General features: G+C 52.4%; 1 long non-coding RNA gene across 1 annotated transcript; it reads right to left on the reverse strand.

Moving 5' to 3' along the window:
- Positions 1-4,377: 4,377 nt before the first annotated feature.
- On the reverse strand, positions 4,378-22,019 carry LOC149428584 (uncharacterized). The gene is made up of 2 exons (XR_016310713.1): positions 21,925-22,019; positions 4,378-4,634 (listed from the first exon to the last, which is right to left on the reverse strand). It is a non-coding gene; the product is annotated as an uncharacterized LOC149428584 (long non-coding RNA).
- Between the last annotated feature and the right edge of the window lie 72 nt (positions 22,020-22,091).

Below are 22,091 nucleotides of genomic sequence, written 5' to 3' on the forward strand. Positions count from 1 at the left end.
ATAACTTGGTAGCTCCTGATGAGCCTGAATTCCATATTTACAAAGGGGCCTGCAGAGTCACACCTGGGGCTGTGCCACAGCTCTGGGCCTGGAGAGGGCTAACAAACTAGAACACCAAGGCCTGGAAAGTGTCACACTGCAGGGTCCAGTGCCTGTAGGCCTCATTCCAGGGTAGCCATACAATCATCCAGTTCAAGGAGGTTCGGTTAGCAGAGTCACACCTGGGACTGTGCCACGGCTCTGGACCTGGAAAGGGCTAACGAACTAGGACACCAAGGTCTGGAAAGTGTTGCACTGCAGGGTCCAGTGCCTGGAGGCCTCATTCCAGGGTAGCCATGCAATCGGCCAGTTCAAGGAGGTTCGGTTAGCAGAGTCACACCTGGGACTGTGCCACGGCTCTGGACCTGGAAAGGGCTAACGAACTAGGACACCAAGGTCTGGAAAGTGTTGCACTGCAGGGTCCAGTGCCTGGAGGCCTCATTCCAGGGTAGCCATGCAATCGGCCAGTTCAAGGAGGTTCGGTTAGCAGAGTCACACCTGGGACTGTGCCACGGCTCTGGAAAGGGCTAACCAACTAGGACACCAAGGTCTGGAAAGTGTCACAGTGCAGGGTCCAGTGCCTGGAGGCCTCATTTCAGGCTAGCCCTGCAATCGGCCAGTTCAAGGAGGTTCGGTTAGCAGAGTCACACCTAGGGCTGTGCCATGGCTCTGGACCTGGAAAGGGCTAACCAACTAGGACACCAAGGTCTGGAAAGTGTCACACTGCAGGGTCCAATGCCTGGAGGCCTCATTCCAGGGTAGCCATGCAATCGTCCAGTTCAAGGAGGTTTGGTTAGCAGAGTCACACCTGGGGCCGTGCCACAGCTCTGGATCTGGAAAGGGCTAACCAACTAGGACACCAAGGTCTGGAAAGTGTTGCACTGCAGGGTCCAGTGCCTGGAGGCCTCATTCCAGGCTAGCCATGCAATTGTCCAGTTCAAGGAGGTTTGGTTACAGCCGCCAATGCTGGTACCAAGGCCAAGCCAATCCAGATAGCTGAATACAGACACAAGCTCAAGCAGCAATGACAGCAAGAATTCTTGGTTGAAAAAAAAAAAATTATGGCTAACAAAAATGGTTAGACATCCCTTAGCAGAACTGAAGATTAGACATCCATCCTCTTGGGACACTAGCAAAAACAATAGAGTGCACTGTGAATAGGAGGGACTATACCAGGAATACCCACAATGGTTTGAAAATTTTGTGTCTAGTCCTCCTGTAGGCAGCAGAATAACCCCAACAGTCGAAGATTTCCCAAGTGCCTGAATTGACTAGAAAATTAAAGTGATATTTATCAAAATCCTTTTGAGTTCACAGCTGGATCTTTAGATCTTGACCAATGGTGTTATAGGACTTTGGAAAAAAACAAAAGAGGCCCAAGGGTCAGCCCCTCCTGGAGGCCAAAACCCCTGCATCTGCAACACACAGCTCAGTTAGTAGCCACACAAAAGGGCGGTTGGGTGCTGTGCCCTTCAATGAATGTAGAAAAAGGGATTAGCGGCCCAAAATAATGTAAGCTTGAATCTACGTCTAGCAGATCCAACAGAAAATCGGTGGACGGTGAGGCAGCCCCTTCCTAGGCCTATCGTTGACTAGAACGACCCTTTCTAGTCAACGATAGTCCTAGGAAGGGGCTGCCTCACCGTCCACCGATTTTCTGTTGGATCTGCTAGACGTACATTCAAGCTTGCGTCATTTTTGGGCCACTAATGGTAGCATTCAGGTAGACCATAATCAGATCTAGATAATAGAGGGCCACTTCCTGAGGATGGGAAGGATTGAGGCAAAAAGGAAGACAAGACGATGTCTTCACTTAAAAAAAAGGCCAACACCAACTTTGGTAAAAAAAAAAAAAAAAGGCAAGGGCAAAGAAAGACTTATCTAATGCAGCACCAAAACTCATAGGACAGCATGCACTAGTTCAGACAACCTGCGAGCTGAAGTGATAGCCTCCAGGAAGGACACCTGAGAAGAGGTCAGGAGCGGGATTTCCCAATGTTCTCAAATGGAGGCTTTTGAAGAGTCAACAGAACCAAAGCTCTGGTCCCATGGAGTCAACATCGATGGAACAACCCGGGTAACAACCTGTATGAAAGTACAAACCAGGCGGTAAGCAGTCAATGGGCGTTGAAAGAACAGCCAAAAGGTGTACACAGGGCCAGCTGCTAGTCCACTCTCCAGTGGAGGAAGACCAACATCCGAATATTTTCATAAGGTGCAACCCCAAGGATTCACACAAAGCAATATAGGCCTTCCAGGTCCAATAATAAACTGGGAAGTGGACTTACATGATTGTCCTTTAAGACCAAGCCCTCAACAAGCTGTAAAGCAGGGTGGGTGCCCTGATCTGGACACAAGAAGGCATCAAGGGACATCTGCAACCAGACGTGTAAGGCCCGGAGATGCCACCCCAAGACTACTAGGATTACCAGGATGTTCTCCAGCTCTATTATGTGCAATACATGGCAACAGTTCAGAGGGGAAAGGCAAACAACAAAAAAATAAAGAGTGCATGTCCCACAGTGCCACCAGCACATCTGTCCATGGGTCCTCTGTTCTAGCCATGAACCTGGGTACCTTCCAATTGAATCTGGGTGCTAGAAAAACCAAGTCCCCGGGTATCCCATCAAAGACAGAGCTGAAAAAAAGACTAGCATTAAATTCCTGACTCGGTGCTAGCCAAAAACTGAGCTGTGTGTTATAGATGGGGGTTCAGCATTCAGCATGGGCTGCTTTTTGTTTGTACCTAATGTCCTACTCATGGAGACGACACTGAAACTTAATAGGTCAAGATATAAAGCTGATTTCCCCACACGAACATTTGCAGAAGATCAGCAGATGCGGTTTTAATTTTAGTTGCACCTAGCAACCTCCTATAGGTGGCGTCATCAAAAACGCCCAGGATGAATTAAGCTGTGTCCTTCAATGACAGAACTAAAGATCCCCCCCAAACACACGTACCCGCAGGTGGTCATTAGCTTTCCATTTTGTAATTCAGGTATGGGACTGAGGACAGGACTAGGGTCTGACATCGGGTTACGGGGGGGAGGGAATGAACACAGGACTAGGGTCTGACATCGGGTTACGGGGGGGGAGGGAATGAACACAGGACTAGGGTCTGACATCGGGTTACGGGGGGGGAGGGAATGAACACAGGACTAGGGTCTGACATCGGGTTACGGGGGGGGAGGGAATGAACACAGGACTAGGGTCTGACATCGGGTTACGGGGGGGGAGGGAACGAACACAGGAATAGGGTCTGACCGGGTTACGGGGGGGAGGGAACGAACACAGGAATAGGGTCTGACATCGGGTTACGGGGGGGAGGGAACGAACACAGGAATAGGGTCTGACATCGGGTTACGGGGGAGGGAACGAACACAGGAATAGGGTCTGACATCGGGTTACGGGGGGGATGAGGACAGGACCGGGGCCTGACATCGGGGATGAGGACAGGACCGGGGCCTGACATCGGGGATGAGGACAGGACCGGGGCCTGACATCGGGGATGAGGACAGGACCGGGGCCTGACATCGGGGATGAGGACAGGACCGGGGCCTGACATCGGGGATGAGGACAGGACCGGGGCCTGACATCGGGGATGAGGACAGGACCGGGGCCTGACATCGGGGATGAGGACAGGACCGGGGCCTGACATCGGGGATGAGGACAGGACCGGGGCCTGACATCGGGGATGAGGACAGGACCGGGGCCTGACATCGGGGATGAGGACAGGACCGGGGCCTGACATCGGGGATGAGGACAGGACCGGGGCCTGACATCGGGGATGAGGACAGGACCGGGGCCTGACATCGGGGATGAGGACAGGACCGGGGCCTGACATCGGGGATGAGGACAGGACCGGGGCCTGACATCGGGGATGAGGACAGGACCGGGGCCTGACATCGGGGATGAGGACAGGACCGGGGCTTGACATCGGGGATGAGGACAGGACCGGGGCCTGACATCGGGGATGGGGGGGGGGGGCGAGGACAGGACCAGGGTCTGACATCGGGTACAGGGGGGGATGAGGACAGGACTGGGGTCTGACATCGGGGATGAGGACAGGACTGGGGTCTGTCGTCAGGTACGGGGGGGATGGGGACAGGACTGGGGTCTGACGTCGGGGGGGATGAGGACAGGAGTAGGGTCTGACATCAGGTACAGGGTGAGGATAGAACTGGGGTCTGACGTCGGGTACAGAGGATGAGGACAGGACTACAATCATACATATATGACATCACGTATGGGACAAGGACCAAACAAATCTCATCTGACATCGGGTACAAGATGGAGGCAGGACTATGTTCTTAGAAATGTCACACCAGGAAGCAAGGCTATTACTCCATCACTACAAATGTTTAATTGGAATCCCAGCATAAAAAAAAATACAATGAAAAAGCCCTCCCCCCCTTCCCCATGTCTGAGTGCCGAGCACCCTCTCCATTCAGAAACTTCCACGTCCATCCACAACACGGAATTAAAATGTTCTTCCTCAGAAACGGCCCGATCTCTCGCGTTCCCTTGACCTCCGTCGATCTCTTTCCCGACCTCCTCGGCCACGGTCTCTGGAACGGGATCGTCGCTCTCGTGACCTGGAACGAGATTGATGCCTGTCAGGAAGTACATTCACATCACATTACAAACAGGCAATGGAGAGGACCTGGTTCTACTAAAGCCTCATGGGCTTGGAAACCAGAAATCTCTCCAGAAGGAAACGTAGAGATGTTTGAAGGTCCTCGTTCACCCAGGTCATGGTAGAGCTAGTAGTAGGTGGTCACATTTTACTGTCCTGTAATGTTGACGAACCAGCCGATCCAATAGGTCTTAGAGGGGAACCCTTCTTGTGTGTCCAAGTCTGTGAAGCCATCTCCTGGGATGGCGTTGGTGGTACAAGGTCTGATCAATGGCCTTTACTAGATGTTGTCACCTTTTTACTGCATTAGCTTAGTGAGGTTCTTCTTTAGCGACTCAAAAGTGATGACATCAAGGAGAAGAGAGGTCACCTGAGATTGGTCATTCAGGAGATGGATAAGGAAGGGTCTCAAAGGGGGTTGCCCGGGGGTAGAGGGCAATGATCACTTCAGCATAAACAATGCAGAGAGGTCACCTGAGATTGGTCATTAAGGAGATGGATAAGGAAGGGTCTCGGTCTCAGGGGGTAAAGAGCAATGCTTGCTCCAACATGAATTGAGAGGTCACTTGAGATTGGTCATTAAGGAAATGGGTAAGAAAGGGTCTCGGGGTGGGTGGCCCGGGGGTAGAGGGCAATGATCACTCCAGCATAATCAATGGAGAGGTCAACCTGAGATTGGTCATTCAGGAGACGGATGAAGAAGGGTCTCGGTCTCAGGGGGTAAAGGGCAATACTCGCTCCAACATGAACAATGTAGAGAGGTCACCAGAGATTGGTCATTCAGGAGACGGATGAGGAAGGGTCTCGGTAGCGGGGTAAAGGGCAATACTCGCTCCAACATGAACAATGTAGAGAGGTCACCAGAGATTGGTCATTCAGGAGACGGATGAGGAAGGGTCTCGGTAGCGGGGTAAAGGGCAATACTCGCTCCAACATGAACAATGTAGAGAGGTCACCAGAGATTGGTCATTCAGGAAACAGGTAAGGAAGGGTCTAGGGGGGGAAGGGGGGGGGGGGGGTAGAGGGCAATGATCACTCCAGTATGAACAATGAAAAGAGGTGGTGCTGGGGGATAACCCAGGGGTAGAGGGAAATACTTGCGCCAACATGAAAAATAGAGGTCACCTGAGATTGGTCGTTTAGGAAACAGGTAAGAAAGGGTCTGGGGTTACTTGGGGGTAGAGGGCAATGATGAATCCAGCATAAACAATGGAGAGGTCACCAGAGATTGGTCATTAAGGAGATGGATAAGGAAGGGTCTCGGTCTCAGGGGGTAAAGGGCAATACTCGCTCCAACATGAATAATGAAGAGAGGTCACCAGAGATTGGTCATTCAGGAGACGGATGAGGAAGGGTCACGGTAGCAGGGTGAAGGGCAATACTCGCTCCAACATGAATAATGAAGAGGTCACCAGAGATTGGTCATTAAGGAGATGGATAAGGAAGGGTCTCGGTCTCAGGGGGTAAAGGGCAATACTTGCTCCAACATGAATAATGTAGAGAGGTCACCAGAGATTGGTCATTCAGGAGATGGATGAGGAAGGGTCTCGGTAGCGGGGTGAAGGGCAATACTCGCTCCAACATGAATGAAGAGAGGTCACCAGAGATTGGTCATTCAGGAGACGGATGAGGAAGGGTCTCGGTAGCGGGGTGAAGGGCAATACTCGCTCCAACATGAATGGAGGTCACCAGAGATTGGTCATTCAGGAGACGGATGAGGAAGGGTCTCGGTAGCGGGGTGAAGGGCAATACTCGCTCCAACATGAATGAAGAGGTCACCAGAGATTGGTCATTCAGGAGATGGATAAGGAAGGGTCTCGGTAGCGGGGTGAAGGGCAATACTCGCTCCAACATGAATGGAGGTCACCAGAGATTGGTCATTCAGGAGACGGATGAGGAAGGGTCTCGGTAGCGGGGTGAAGGGCAATACTCGCTCCAACATGAATGGAGGTCACCAGAGATTGGTCATTCAGGAGACGGATGAGGAAGGGTCTCGGTAGCGGGGTGAAGGGCAATACTTGCTCCAACATGAACAATGAAGAGAGGTCACCAGAGATTGGTCCTTCAGGAAACTGGTAAGAGAGGGTCTGGGGGGGCTGCTTGGGGGTAGAGGGTAATGATGAATCCAGTATAAACAATGGAGAGGTCACCAGAGATTGGTCATTCAGGAGACTGATGAGAAAGGGCATCGGGGGGGGTGGGGGGGGGGGGGGGTTGCCGGGGGTAGAGGGCGATGATCACTCCAGCACAAATGATGAAGAGGTCATAATAGGTCAACCAAACTACTCAAAATACACAAATGATGTACTAAACAGAGATATATGTAGGGAGCGACCATCACCTGACCGATGAATGAAGAGAATGGCGCTGCGCTCCCTAAATGGTATCTAAATGCACTAAATACGACCCAGAAATATATACATGACCCAATAATCTGCATATAGACATAACATGTGATACTTGGATCAGTAAACATACGTGTGTGGACAACATCACATGATGACATGAAGAAGTGAAAACTAAACATGCGTCCCCAAAAACAGGGAAAAACGGTGACTTGGGTCAGGAGTGACAGATGATTGGCGCCTCAATAGAAAGTGTAACAATAACGCCCAATGAATGTGAATGTCAGGAGGAGTCCTGAGAGCAAAATCCTATGAAACCCACGTGACCTCCTAACACATCCATGTGATGAACGGGCAGCACGGCGGCTGAGTGGTCAGCACTCCAGCCTGGCAGTACTCGGGTTGTTGGTTCGAATCCCAGCATTGGCACCACCTGCCTGGAGTTTGCATGTTCTCCCTGTGCCTGCGTGGGTTTCCTCCGGGTACTCCAGTTTCCTCCCACATTCCAAAGACATGCTGGTAGGTGAATTGGCTCCGGTCTAAATTATCCCTAGTATGTGTATGTATGAATGTGAGTTAGGGACCTTAGATTGTACGCTCCTCGGGGGCGGGGCCTGATGTGAATGTACAATATATATGTAAAGCGCTGTGTACATTGACGGCGCTATAGAAGTACCTGAAATAAATAAATGGCAACCAATCGTCTAGCTGGTGATACGCTCCCTGACTGGGACCAATAGGTGTGACCACAGAATACAGAGTTATCACCGACAGAGAAGAGCGCGTCTGGCTGACACTGGGGCCACTAAATCATCCCTATATAATGGTGGAAACGTCCCCCTGTGTCCTCTACAAACCAGGGACCCCCCATATATTGGTGAAGACGGTCCCCCTGTGCCCTCTACAGACCAGGGACCCCCATATATTGGTGAAGACGGTCCCCCTGTGCCCTCTACACACCAGGGACCCCCCATATATTGGTGAAGACGGTCCCCCTGTGCCCTCTACACACCAGGGACCCCCCATATATTGGTGAAGACGGTCCCCCTGTGTCCTCTACAGACCAGGGACCCCCATATATTGGTGAAGACGGTCCCCCTGTGCCCTCTACAAACCAGGGACCCCCCATATATTGGTGAAGACGGTCCCCCTGTGCCCTCTACAAACCAGGGACCCCCATATATTGGTGAAGACGGTCCCCCTGTGCCCTCTACAAACCAGGGACCCCCCATATATTGGTGAAGACGGTCCCCCTGTGCCCTCTACAGACCAGGGACCCCCCATATATTGGTGAAGACGGTCCCCCTGTGCCCTCTACAAACCAGGGACCCCCATATATTGGTGAAGACGGTCCCCCTGTGCCCTCTACAAACCAGGGACCCCCCATATATTGGTGAAGACGGTCCCCCTGTGCCCTCTACAGACCAGGGACCCCCCATATATTGGTGAAGACGGTCCCCCTGTGCCCTCTACAAACCAGGGACCCCCATATATTGGTGAAGACGGTCCCCCTGTGCCCTCTACAAACCAGGGACCCCCCATACATTGGTGAAGACGGTCCCCCTGTGCCCTCTACACACCGGGGACCCCCATATATTGGTGAAGACGGTCCCCCTGTGTCCTCTACACACCAGGGACCCCCATATATTGGTGAAGACGGTCCCCCTGTGCCCTCTACAGACCAGGGACCACATATATTGGTGAAGACGGTCCCCCCTGTGCCCTCTACAAACCAGGGACCACATATATTGGTGAAGACGGTCCCCCTGTGCCCTCTACAAACCAGGGACCCCCATATATTAGTGAAGACGGTCCCCCTGTGCCCTCTACACACCAGGGACCCCCATATATTGGTGAAGACGGTCCCCCTGTGCCCTCTACACACCAGGGACCCCCATATATTGGTGAAGACGGTCCCCCTGTGCCCTCTACAAACCAGGGACCCCCATATATTGGTGAAGACGGTCCCCCTGTGCCCTCTACAAACCAGGGACCCCCATATATTGGTGAAGACGGTCCCCCTGTGCCCTCTACAAACCAGGGACCCCCATATATTGGTGAAGACGGTCCCCCTGTGCCCTCTACACACCAGGGACCCCCATATATTGGTGAAGACGGTCCCCCTGTGCCCTCTACACACCAGGGACCCCCATATATTGGTGAAGACGGTCCCCCTGTGCCCTCTACAAACCAGGGACCCCCATATATTGGTGAAGACGGTCCCCCTGTGCCCTCTACAAACCAGGGACCCCCATGTATTGGTGAAGACGGTCCCCCTGTGCCCTCTACACACCAGGGACCCCCCATATATTGGTGAAGACGGTCCCCCTGTGCCCTCTACACACCAGGGACCCCCATATATTGGTGAAGACGGTCCCCCTGTGCCCTCTACAAACCAGGGACCCCCATATATTGGTGAAGACGGTCCCCCTGTGCCCTCTACAAACCAGGGACCCCCATATATTGGTGAAGACGGTCCCCCTGTGCCCTCTACAAACCAGGGACCCCCCATATATTGGTGAAGACGGTCCCCCTGTGCCCTCTACACACCAGGGACCCCCATATATTGGTGAAGACGGTCCCCCTGTGTCCTCTACAAACCAGGGACCCCCATATATTGGTGAAGACGGTCCCCCTGTGTCCTCTACAAACCAGGGACCCCCATATATTGGTGAAGACGGTCCCCCTGTGTCCTCTACAAACCAGGGACCCCCATATATTGGTGAAGACGGTCCCCCTGTGCCCTCTACAAACCAGGGACCCCCCATATATTGGTGAAGACGGTCCCCCTGTGCCCTCTACAGACCAGGGACCCCCCATATATTGGTGAAGACGGTCCCCCTGTGCCCTCTACAAACCAGGGACCCCCATATATTGGTGAAGACGGTCCCCCTGTGCCCTCTACAAACCAGGGACCCCCCATATATTGGTGAAGACGGTCCCCCTGTGCCCTCTACACACCGGGGACCCCCATATATTGGTGAAGACGGTCCCCCTGTGTCCTCTACACACCAGGGACCCCCATATATTGGTGAAGACGGTCCCCCTGTGCCCTCTACACACCAGGGACCACATATATTGGTGAAGACGGTCCCCCTGTGTCCTCTACACACCAGGGACCCCCATATATTGGTGAAGACGGTCCCCCTGTGCCCTCTACAAACCAGGGACCACATATATTGGTGAAGACGGTCCCCCTGTGCCCTCTACAAACCAGGGACCCCCATATATTGGTGAAGACGGTCCCCCTGTGCCCTCTACACACCAGGGACCACATATATTGGTGAAGACGGTCCCCCTGTGCCCTCTACACACCAGGGACCCCCATATATTGGTGAAGACGGTCCCCCTGTGCCCTCTACACACCAGGGACCCCCATATATTGGTGAAGACGGTCCCCCTGTGTCCTCTACAAACCAGGGACCCCCATATATTGGTGAAGACGATCCCCCTGTGTCCTCTACAAACCAGGGACCCCCATATATTGGTGAAGACGGTCCCCCTGTGTCCTCTACAAACCAGGGACCCCCATATATTGGTGAAGACGGTCCCCCTGTGCCCTCTACAAACCAGGGACCCCCATATATTGGTGAAGACGGTCCCCCTGTGCCCTCTACAAACCAGGGACCCCCATATATTGGTGAAGACGGTCCCCCTGTGCCCTCTACACACCAGGGACCCCCATATATTGGTGAAGACGGTCCCCCTGTGCCCTCTACAAACCAGGGACCCCCATATATTGGTGAAGACGGTCCCCTTGTGCCCTCTACACACCAGGGACCACATATATTGGTGAAGACGGTCCCCCTGTGCCCTCTACAAACCAGGGACCCCGATATATTGGTGAAGACGGTCCCCCTGTGCCCTCTACACACCAGGGACCACATATATTGGTGAAGACGGTCCCCCTGTGCCCTCTACACACCAGGGACCCCCATATATTGGTGAAGACGGTCCCCCTGTGCCCTCTACACACCAGGGACCCCCATATATTGGTGAAGACGGTCCCCCTGTGTCCTCTACACACCAGGGACCCCCATATATTGGTGAAGACGGTCCCCCTGTGCCCTCTACAGACCAGGGACCCCCATATATTGGTGAAGACGGTCCCCCTGTGCCCTCTACAAACCAGGGACCACATATATTGGTGAAGACGGTCCCCCTGTGCCCTCTACACACCAGGGACCCCCATATATTGGTGAAGACGGTCCCCCTGTGCCCTCTACACACCAGGGACCCCATATATTGGTGAAGACGGTCCCCCTGTGCCCTCTACACACCAGGGACCCCCCATATATTGGTGAAGACTGTCCCCCTTCGCCCTCTACAAACCAGGGACCACATATATTGGTGAAGACGGTCCCCCTGTGCCCTCTACACACCAGGGACCACATATATTGGTGAAGACGGTCCCCCTGTGCCCTCTACACACCAGGGACCCCCATATATTGGTGAAGACGGTCCCCCTGTGCCCTCTACAAACCAGGGACCCCCATATATTGGTGAAGACGGTCCCCCTGTGTCCTCTACAAACCAGGGACCCCCATATGTTGGTGAAGACGGTCCCCCTGTGCCCTCTACAAACCAGGGACCCCCATATATTGGTGAAGACGGTCCCCCTGTGCCCTCTACACACCAGGGACCCCCATATATTGGTGAAGACGGTCCCCCTGTGCCCTCTACACACCAGGGACCCCCATATATTGGTGAAGACGGTCCCCCTTCGCCCTCTACACACCAGGGACCACATATATTGGTGAAGACGGTCCCCCTGTGTCCTCTACAAACCAGGGACCCCCATATATTGGTGAAGACGGTCCCCCTTCGCCCTCTACAAACCAGGGACCCCCATATATTGGTGAAGACGGTCCCCCTTCGCCCTCTACACACCAGGGACCCCCCATATATTGGTGAAGACGGTCCCCCTGTGCCCTCTACACACCAGGGACCCCCATATATTGGTGAAGACGGTCCCCCTTCGCCCTCTACAAACCAGGGACCCCCATATATTGGTGAAGACGGTCCCCCTTCGCCCTCTACACACCAGGGACCCCCCATATATTGGTGAAGACGGTCCCCCTGTGCCCTCTACACACCGGGGACCCCCATATATTGGTGAAGACGGTCCCCCTGTGTCCTCTACACACCAGGGACCACATATATTGGTGAAGACGGTCCCCCTGTGTCCTCTACAAACCAGGGACCACATATATTGGTGAAGACGGTCCCCCTGTGCCCTCTACACACCAGGGACCCCCATATATTGGTGAAGACGGTCCCCCTGTGCCCTCTACAAACCAGGGACCCCCATATATTGGTGAAGACGGTCCCCCTGTGCCCTCTACACACCAGGGACCACATATATTGGTGAAGACGGTCCCCCTGTGCCCTCTACACACCAGGGACCCCCATATATTGGTGAAGACGGTCCCCCTGTGTCCTCTACACACCAGGGACCCCCATATATTGGTGAAAACGGTCCCCCTGTGCCCTCTACAAACCAGGGACCACATATATTGGTGAAGACGGTCCCCCTTCGCCCTCTACAAACCAGGGACCACATATATTGGTGAAGACGGTCCCCCTGTGCCCTCTACAGACCAGGGACCCCCATATATTGGTGAAGACGGCCCCCCTGTGCCCTCTACACACCAGGGACCACATATATTGGTGAAGACGGTCCCCCTGTGCCCTCTACAAACCAGGGACCACATATATTGGTGGGGAGTGAAAAAAATCGGGATCCTCCAACGGCTGGATTGCCCCCTCACCTTATCGCAGCGACCCAAAGGGCCAATGAGCCTTCAGGTATATTAATACGACCCATCCACATCAATGATTCGGGTTACACAGTGATGGTGGTATCCCCCTTTACATGCAGCACTGAGAATGACCCGTCCACATCAATGATTCGGGTTACACAGTGATGGTGGTATCCCCCTTTACATGCAGCACTGAGAATGACCCATCCACATCAATGATTCGGGTTACACAGTGATGGTGGTATCCCCTTTACAAGCAGGACGGAGAATGACCCATCCACATCCATGATTCGGGTTACACAGTGATGGTGGTATCCCCTTTACAAGCAGCACTGAGAATGACCCATCCACATCCATGATTCGGGTTACACAGTGATGGTGGTATCCCCTTTACAAGCAGGACGGAGAATGACCCATCCAGATATCCCAGCTTCTCCGACACGGGTCAGCATGCTGTAGGGGACCCTCTGATGTACTGACATGGCTGACCCGTGTCGGAGAAGTACACAAAGGAAAGTTGGCCGAGTTTCGCCTCCTTTCGCTGCGAGCCGCACCACAGACGACAATAGGCTTCAACGCCTCCCGACTCGACCAGAGGCGTCCGTTTTGCCGCGACGCAAACGCTCCCGTTAGAACAGCACCGTGTGCTGCAATGTGCAGGGTTGGCAGAGGCGTTTGGGAAGCGGTAAAAACACTACAAACGCCTCTCTGCCGCCCGCGCACAACGCTCGTGTGAACGCAGCCTTCCTGTTACACTTCCAATCATCTGTCACGTCACTCCTGACACAAGTCACCGTTTTTCCATTTTTGGGGACGCAGGTTTAGTTTTCACTTCATGTCATCATGTGATGTTTTCTGTCTACACGTATGTTTACTGATCCAAGTATCACATGTTATGTCTATATGCAGATTATTGGTTTAACCCCTCGATGCCGACGTCACACATGTGTGTCCTCACAGAACTGGGCGTTATCCGCGGGGCCGCATATGTGCGCACTTGTCTTTGTGCCGGGAGAGCGCCGCACTGCGCACCCCCAGCACAGAGACCGCGGTGTCACTGAGAGCCCCGGGGCCCGTTCTAATGATCAGGACCCGGGACTCCAGGTCACATGATCGGTGATGGCCTCTGATTGGCTATCGCAGTGATCAGTCACTGTGCAGCCCCGCCCCCTTGTTTTTTTCCTCTATGAATGGAGGAGAGGTACATTGCATCTCTTGAACTCCCGGCATTGGTGTCCGTTCATGGCAGAGAATAGACGCCATTCCGAGGATCTCAGACACTCTCTGGTCAGTTTATGACGCTCAGGAGATCAGCCATGTCAGCCCTTCACTGGGGATCCGTGTTCTCCCGCCAGATTCACCGGCCCAGAGCTGGAGGAACCACAAACTAAGCCGCGATCATTTCCTCCGCGTAGTAAACCGATCTGTCATCTCGCAACATTGTAGTAAAATCAGACGTTTTCCAGCGTTTGCAGATCGCTCTCCCTTCATTCGGAGAACTGATCTACACCCCTTCATAAAAGGCATTCGCAGGAGGAGAACTGATCTACACCCCTTCATAAAGGCATTCGCAGGAGGAGAACTGATCTACACCCCTTCATAAAGGCATTCGCAGGAGGAGAACTGATCTACACCCCTTCATAAAAGGCGTTCGCAGGAGGAGAACTGATCTACACCCCTTCATAAAAGGCATTCGCAGGAGGAGAACTGATCTACACCCCTTCATAAAAGGCATTCGCAGGAGGAGAACTGATCTACACCGCTTCATAAAAGGCATTCGCAGGAGGAGAACTGATCTACACCCCTTCATAAAAGGCATTCGCAGGAGGAGAACTGATCTACACCCCTTCATAAAAGGCATTCGCAGGAGGAGAACTGATCTACACCCCTTCATAAAAGGCGTTCGCAGGAGGAGAACTGATCTACACCCCTTCATAAAAGGCATTCGCAGGAGGAGAACTGATCTACACCCCTTCATAAAAGGCATTCGCAGGAGGAGAACTGATCTACACCGCTTCATAAAAGGCATTCGCAGGAGGAGAACTGATCTACACCCCTTCATAAAAGGCGTTCGCAGGAGGAGAACTGATCTACACCCCTTCATAAAAGGCATTCGCAGGAGGAGAACTGATCTACACCCCTTCATAAAAGGCATTCGCAGGAGGAGAACTGATCTACACCGCTTCATAAAAGGCATTCGCAGGAGGAGAACTGATCTACACCCCTTCATAAAAGGCGTTCGCAGGAGGAGAACTGATCTACACCCCTTCATAAAAGGCATTCGCAGGAGGAGAACTGATCTACACCGCTTCATAAAAGGCATTCGCAGGAGGAGAACTGATCTACACCCCTTCATAAAAGGCATTCGCAGGAGGAGAACTGATCTACACCCCTTCATAAAAGGCATTCGCAGGAGGAGAACTGATCTACACCCCTTCATAAAAGGCATTCGCAGGAGGAGAACTGATCTACACACCTTCATAAAAGGCATTCGCAGGAGGAGAACTGATCCACACCCCTTCATAAAAGGCATTCGCAGGAGGAGAACTGATCTACACACCTTCATAAAAGGCATTCGCAGGAGGAGAACTGATCTACACCCCTTCATAAAAGGCATTCGCAGGAGGAGAACTGATCTACACCCCTTCATAAAAGGCATTCGCAGGAGGAGAACTGATCCACACCCCTTCATAAAAGGCATTCGCAGGAGGAGAACTGATCTACACCCCTTCATAAAAGGCATTCGCAGGAGGAGAACTGATCCACACCCCTTCATAAAAGGCGTTCGCAGGAGGAGAACTGATCTACACCCCTTCATAAAAGGCATTCGCAGGAGGAGAACTGATCTACACCGCTTCATAAAAGGCATTCGCAGGAGGAGAACTGATCTACACCCCTTCATAAAAGGCATTCGCAGGAGGAGAACGGATCTACACCCCTTGGAGAATGTATTTTGGGTCGTTCTGTGGCGGTCGGTTACGGTAACAAGAAACACGGCTAAAATTAAAAAAAAAAGATTTTTTTTTTACTATTTTGGGCCATTTTTCATTGATAATTAACCACTTGAGCTCCTGAGGATTTACCCCCCTTAATGACCACGCCTTTTTTTGCCGTTTGGCGCTGCACTAATTCAAATGATGATTGCGCGGTCACGCAATGCTGCACCCAAACGAAATTTACGTCCTTTTTTTCACACAAATAGAGCTTTCTTTTGGTGGTATTTGATCACCTGTGCGCTTTTTATTTTTTGCGCTATAAACAAAAAAACCACGAAAATTTTGAAAAAAAAAAAATATTTTCTACTTTCAGCTATAAAAAATATATCGTAAACTCAAAGCTAGTCATAAATTTAAGCCAAAATGTATTCTTCTCCATGTTTTTGGTAAAAAAAAATCCCGTGCATTAGCGGGCAAACTGGCGCTATCTGGGAGGGGCGCTAACACGATCGGAAGTCGCCAGCGACACTGATACAGTGATCAGTAAAAATCGGTTCACTGATCAGTGACAGTGGTGAAAGGGCAGTGAAGGGGTTAACTGGAGGGGGGGGGGGGGGGGGCGATCAGGGGGTTAGATGGGACTACTGGTGTATTAGCGGGCAAACTGGCGCTATCTGGGAGGGGTGCTAACTATCGGAAGTCGCCAGCGACACTGATCAGTAAAAATCGCTTCACTGATCAGTGACACTGGTGACAGGGCAGTGGAGGGTTAACGGGGGGGGGGGGGGGGGGGCGATCAGGGGGTTAAATGTGTCCTAGGTGTGTTCTAACTGTGGGTATGTGCTGTGTTACTCACTGTTTGGATGTCTTCTCTGTGTGGAACGGAATGTGTCCAGGCAGAGAAGAATGACATCATATCCTGTCCTGTGTAACTGTCAACACAGGACAGGATAGGACAGGGACCGATCATGTGATTTCAGCCGGACATCACTGGCTGAAATCTAATGATTGATCCCTCCTGGATCGAATCGTATCACCCGCGGGTTGGCGGGAGCGCGCGCGCCCCCTACCCGCGAATGTGTCGGGAGCGTGTTTTAAAACGTGGTTTTGCGCTCCACTGCCGCCCTGCACACGTATATACGCAGTGGCAGGGCGGCAAGCGGTTAAAAAAAATTCAGGAGATATTTGTTACCAATTTACCACCAAATGAAAGCCCAGTTTGTCCTGAACAAAACGCGGCATGATCCACCTGGATGTACGAAGTGGTAGGGATGATACGGACGGTCTTACGAACACATGTCAACATTGCAAAATTGTGCTTAGGCATTTATATTTGTTTCACCCTCAGGCATGATGGGGGTAATGTATATATTTCTGGGTCGTATTTAGATACCATTCAGGGAGCGCAGCGCCATTGTCTTCATTAGCACAGATGGAGAGGTCACCTGACATTGGTTGGCGGCCATTCCTCAGCAAGGTCAGGAGTTGGTGGTCTCCCAGGCTCAGGAAGGTGACCAGCCTGGGGATACGGCATCATAGGTGGTACAAGACAGACCCCCCATGTTTGCATGAATAGCGATCTTCACATCCGGGATAAGGGGATCCGACAGTATCTTCTAGGTTGCTCGTGCAGCCTTTCAGAGCCAGGAGATGATGGTTCATGCACCTCGTGAAGGATGACTGAAGGATGACTGAAGGATGACTGAAGGATGACTGAAGGATGACTGAAGGATGACTGAAGGATGACTGAAGGATGACTGAAGGATGACTGAAGGATGACTGAAGGATGACTGAAGGATGACTGAAGGATGACTGAAGGATGACTGAAGGATGACTGAAGGATGACTGAAGGATGACAGATCTTCCCCAACACCCTGAACTCGTCGTGTGCAGCCCTGAAGGGAAGCATTGAGCACACCCTTCGGCTCCGGCTCAGGGCCCTTCCACCCTTCATGTTCTCCCCCCTAGGTTGCTCATGCACCTCGTGAAGGTTGACTGAAGGATGACAGATCTTCCCCAACACCCTGAACTCGTCGTGTGCAGCATTGAGCACACCCTTCGGCTCCGGCTCAGGGCCCTTCCACCCTTCATGTTCTCCCCCCCAGGTGGATCAGGAACAGTAATGAATGTCCACACTGCATAAGCAGACCCACCCGCCATCAAGCAGAGAAGTCCTCACCATGTTGGGATCTGAGGTGTTGTGGGGCCCCTGGAGGGAATCAAGCAGAGAAGTCCTCACCATGTTGGGATCTGAGGTGTTGTGGGGCCCCTGGAGGGAATCACGAGTATCCCTGTAGCTGGGAAACAGCAGTGTGTAAAGTTCATGAGCCAAGTGAGCGCAGTCTCATGGTGAGCGCAGTCTCATGGTGGTCACACCAAGATGTACCTCCCCTTGTCGGATGACGATGGTAAAGCTCGGCAGTACCGGGACAGGTCCAACTGCACTGCCACCGCATGGCCAATCGCTTGCTTTCTTGCGGCTAGTAGGCGGTTGCACGTGTATGGTGTGTTTTTGTGTCAGCTGAGGGCAGATGGGGTGGAGAACGGGTAGGTCAGACCTCTCCTAGAGCTGCACCCTGGGCGGCTGATCCTCCTGCCCACCCCTTGTCCCAGCCCTGATGCTCATATCCATGTTAAGCAACGTAAGAGCCTCCTCTCTCCATATCGGGGTTCACGTCAGAATGAGGCGTTTTGGAACCGGACCCTCAGAATTGTTCTCTCTTCTACAGATATGTGGTTGTTGATGGAAGATTCTGCTGCTGTGAGGAGATCCTCCACAGGGAGGAATGGGGGTGCCACCAAAGATCACTGCCTTGGACAAGGACTTTCCTCCCGAAAATAAATGCTCCTTAAGTTTTTTTCTGCCTTCGCCTTCTCTCCTCCAGGTGAACGACCATATTCTGTGGTGGACGGGCCGCAGCAGAAAGCTGGTGAACTTGTTGGGTCTTCCCTTACCCTGAGCGTGTTGGGCTTTCGGAGCTTGCTCTGGAAATTCAACCAATCCTTCTCAGATCTCAGCAGGTAGATTTCATCAGACGGCCAAGTGGGGGCGCCCGACCCGTTCACGCGGCCAAGTGGGGGCGCCCGACCCGTTCACGCGGCCAAGTGGGGGCGCCCGACCCGTTCACGCGGCCAAGTGGGGGCGCCCGACCCGTTCACGCGGCCAAGTGGGGGCGCCCGACCCGTTCACGCGGCCAAGTGGGGGCGCCCGACCCGTTCACGCGGCCAAGTGGGGGCGCCCGACCCGTTCACGCGGCCAAGTGGGGGCGCCCGACCCGTTCACGCGGCCAAGTGGGGGCGCCCGACCCGTTCACGCGGCCAAGTGGGGGCGCCCGACCCGTTCACGCGGCCAAGTGGGGGCGCCCGACCCGTTCACGCGGCCAAGTGGGGGCGCCCGACCCGTTCACGCGGCCAAGTGGGGGCGCCCGACCCGTTCACGCGGCCAAGTGGGGGTGCCCTCTGTAAAATTGTATGACCTTTCACCATGGAAGCCCAGCATAGACTGCTAGGACTAAGTTCATGACGTCAATTTTAGAGGTTGAAAGTAGGTGGTTTCCATAATACGCATTTTTTTTTGTGCACATCTCCCAGTTCTAGGACATTAAAATCTACATTTCCATGGTGACTGGATGATGGTGTTGGTGCTCCCTATGAGGATATAAATACCGGGATAGCCTCCCGACACCAAAGATGGAATGATGGACCTAGAACAAGATGTCCCCGTCACAGTCATACCCCCCGTCCTGTTCTACGTCCATAAGATGTTGACTGGATGAAGGTGTTGGTGCTCCCTATGAGGATAGAAATACCGGGATATCTTCCCGACACCAAGGATGGGATGATGGACCTAAAACAAGGTGTCACCTAACCTTCACACCCCCCATCCTATTCTAGGACAAAAAGATCTGGTGACTGAATGAAGGTGTTGGTGCTCCCTATGAGGATATAAATAACGGGATATCTTCCCGACACCAAGGATGGGATGATGGACCTAGAACAAGGTGTTCCCCTCACCTTCACACTCACCATCCTGTTCTAGGACAATCATCTACCTTTCCATGGAGATTAGATTTGGGGTGTCAACACTACCGGTGTCGATACAAATAACTGGATATCTTCCAAACTCCAAGGATGGGATGATGGACCTAGAACAAGGTGTCCCTCAACCATCACAGCCCCCATCCTATTCTAGGACAATAAGATCTGGTGGACTGGATGAAGGAGATGGTGCTCCCTATGAGAATATAAATACCGGGATATCCTCTCTACACCAAGGACGGGATGATGGACCTAGAACAAGATGTCCCTCAACCTTCACACCCCCCATCCTATTCTAGGACAATAAGATCTGGTGACTGGATGAAGGAGTTGGTGCTCCCTATGAGAATATAAATACCGGGATATCCTCTCTACACCAAGGACGGGATGATGGACCTAGAACAAGATGTCCCTCAACCTTCACACCCCCCCCATCCTATTCTAGGACAATAAGAGCTGGTGACTGGATGGAGTTGGTGATCCCTATAGGGATATAAATACCAGGATATCCTCCCGACACCAAGGATGAAGGTGTTGGTGTCAAGAGGATAACCCAGTATTTATATCCTCATAGGAAGCACCAACACCTTCATCCAGTCACCAAATCTTATTGTCCTAGAATAGGATGGGGGGTGTGATGGTTGAGGGACATCTTGTTCTAGGCCCATCATCACCTCCTTGGTGTTGAGAGGATTCCCCGGTATTTACATCCTCAAAGGAAGCACCAAGGATGGGATGATGGACCTAGAACAAGGTGTCCCTCAGCCATCATACCCCCTACACTATTCTAGGACAATAAGATCTGGTGACTGCATGAAAGTGTTGGTGCTTCCTATGAGGATATAAATACCAGGATATCTTCCCGAAACCAACGATAGGATGATGGAGCTAAACAAGGTGTCCCTCAACCATCACACCCCCTATACTATTCTAGCACAATAAGATCTGGTGACTGGATGAAAGTGTTGATGCTCCCTATGATGATATAAATACCGAGATAATCCGCCCAATACCAAGGATGGGATGATGGACCTAGAACAAGGTGTCACTCAACCTTCACAACCCCCTTCCTATTTTAGGACAAGAAGATCTGGTGACCTAGAACAAGGTCTTTCCCCTCACCTTCACACTCCCCATCCTGTTCTAGGACAATCATCTACCTTTCCATGGAGATTAGATTTGGGGTGTCAGTACTACCGGTGGCGATCTAAATACCGGGATATCTTCCCGAAACCAAGGATGGGATGATGGACCTAGAACAAGGTGTCCCTAAAAACGTCACCCCCCCCATCCTATTCTAGGACAATAAGATCTGGTGACTGGATGAAAGTGTTGGTGGTCCCTATGAGGATATAAATACCGGGATAATCCGCCCAATACCAAGGATGGGATGATGGACCTAGAACAAGGTGTCCCCCTCACTGTCACCCCCCCCCCCCTCCCATCCTGTTCCAGGACAATACGATCAGGTGACTAGATGGAGTAGGTGCTCCCTATAGGAATATAAATACTGGGGAATCTTCCAGACACCAAGGATGGGATACCGGAACTAAAGAGGGTTTCCCTCAACCGTCACCCCCCCCCCATCCTGTTCTTGGACAATCATCTGCCCTTCCATGGTGATTGGATTTGGGTCGTCAGTATTACCTGTGGGGATACAAATGTTGGGTTATCTTCCTGACACTCAGAACTGAAGAACTGGATCGGAGAAGCTATAAATCGTCTTCAACATTACAGAACAAGTCCAGCTGAATGTGACCACCTACCACCAGCCAGAACTTCCAGATAGAAAACTTGTCCGAGTTCAGATCCGACATCCAGAGGACTGCAGGCCACACCTAGATTCGGCATAGATCAGCCAAGAGACGATACCTCTTACTGAAAATCCATCACGGTGAGGGGCCCCGGAGCCCGGGACTATGTAGATACTGACTGCGGGACACTGCCAGATCAGTCCACAAAGACTATAACTGATGTCCATGGTGGGTGGTTACTTAGGCAACACCAGCGTGCCGATATTCAACAATGCGACTACATCACCCTTGTACGTCTGTGCACAGGGAGGAGGGGCTTCTTCCAATGACCGCCCCTTGTCTATGAGCAATCAATGTGGATACAGGAGCCTCCTCCATGTACACCAACACAACGACCAGCATGGCTGCACTTACTTCTTCCTGCGGCGGCCGTACAGTTCTCTGCGCAGTTCCCGTGAGATTGGTTTAAGATGCATGAAGTTACAGAAGCCGCCACGCGTGCACTCCCTGCGGAGAGAGATTCCATGAACAGATGAACATATGTGATGGGTGAACCCTACGCCCATACTATACCACATGAC

The sequence above is a fragment of the Staurois parvus genome, unplaced genomic scaffold, assembly GCF_062004578.1.
Source record: "Staurois parvus isolate SC_StPar_1 unplaced genomic scaffold, SC_StPar_1.0 ptg003114l, whole genome shotgun sequence".
Classification (NCBI taxonomy): domain Eukaryota; kingdom Metazoa; phylum Chordata; class Amphibia; order Anura; family Ranidae; genus Staurois; species Staurois parvus.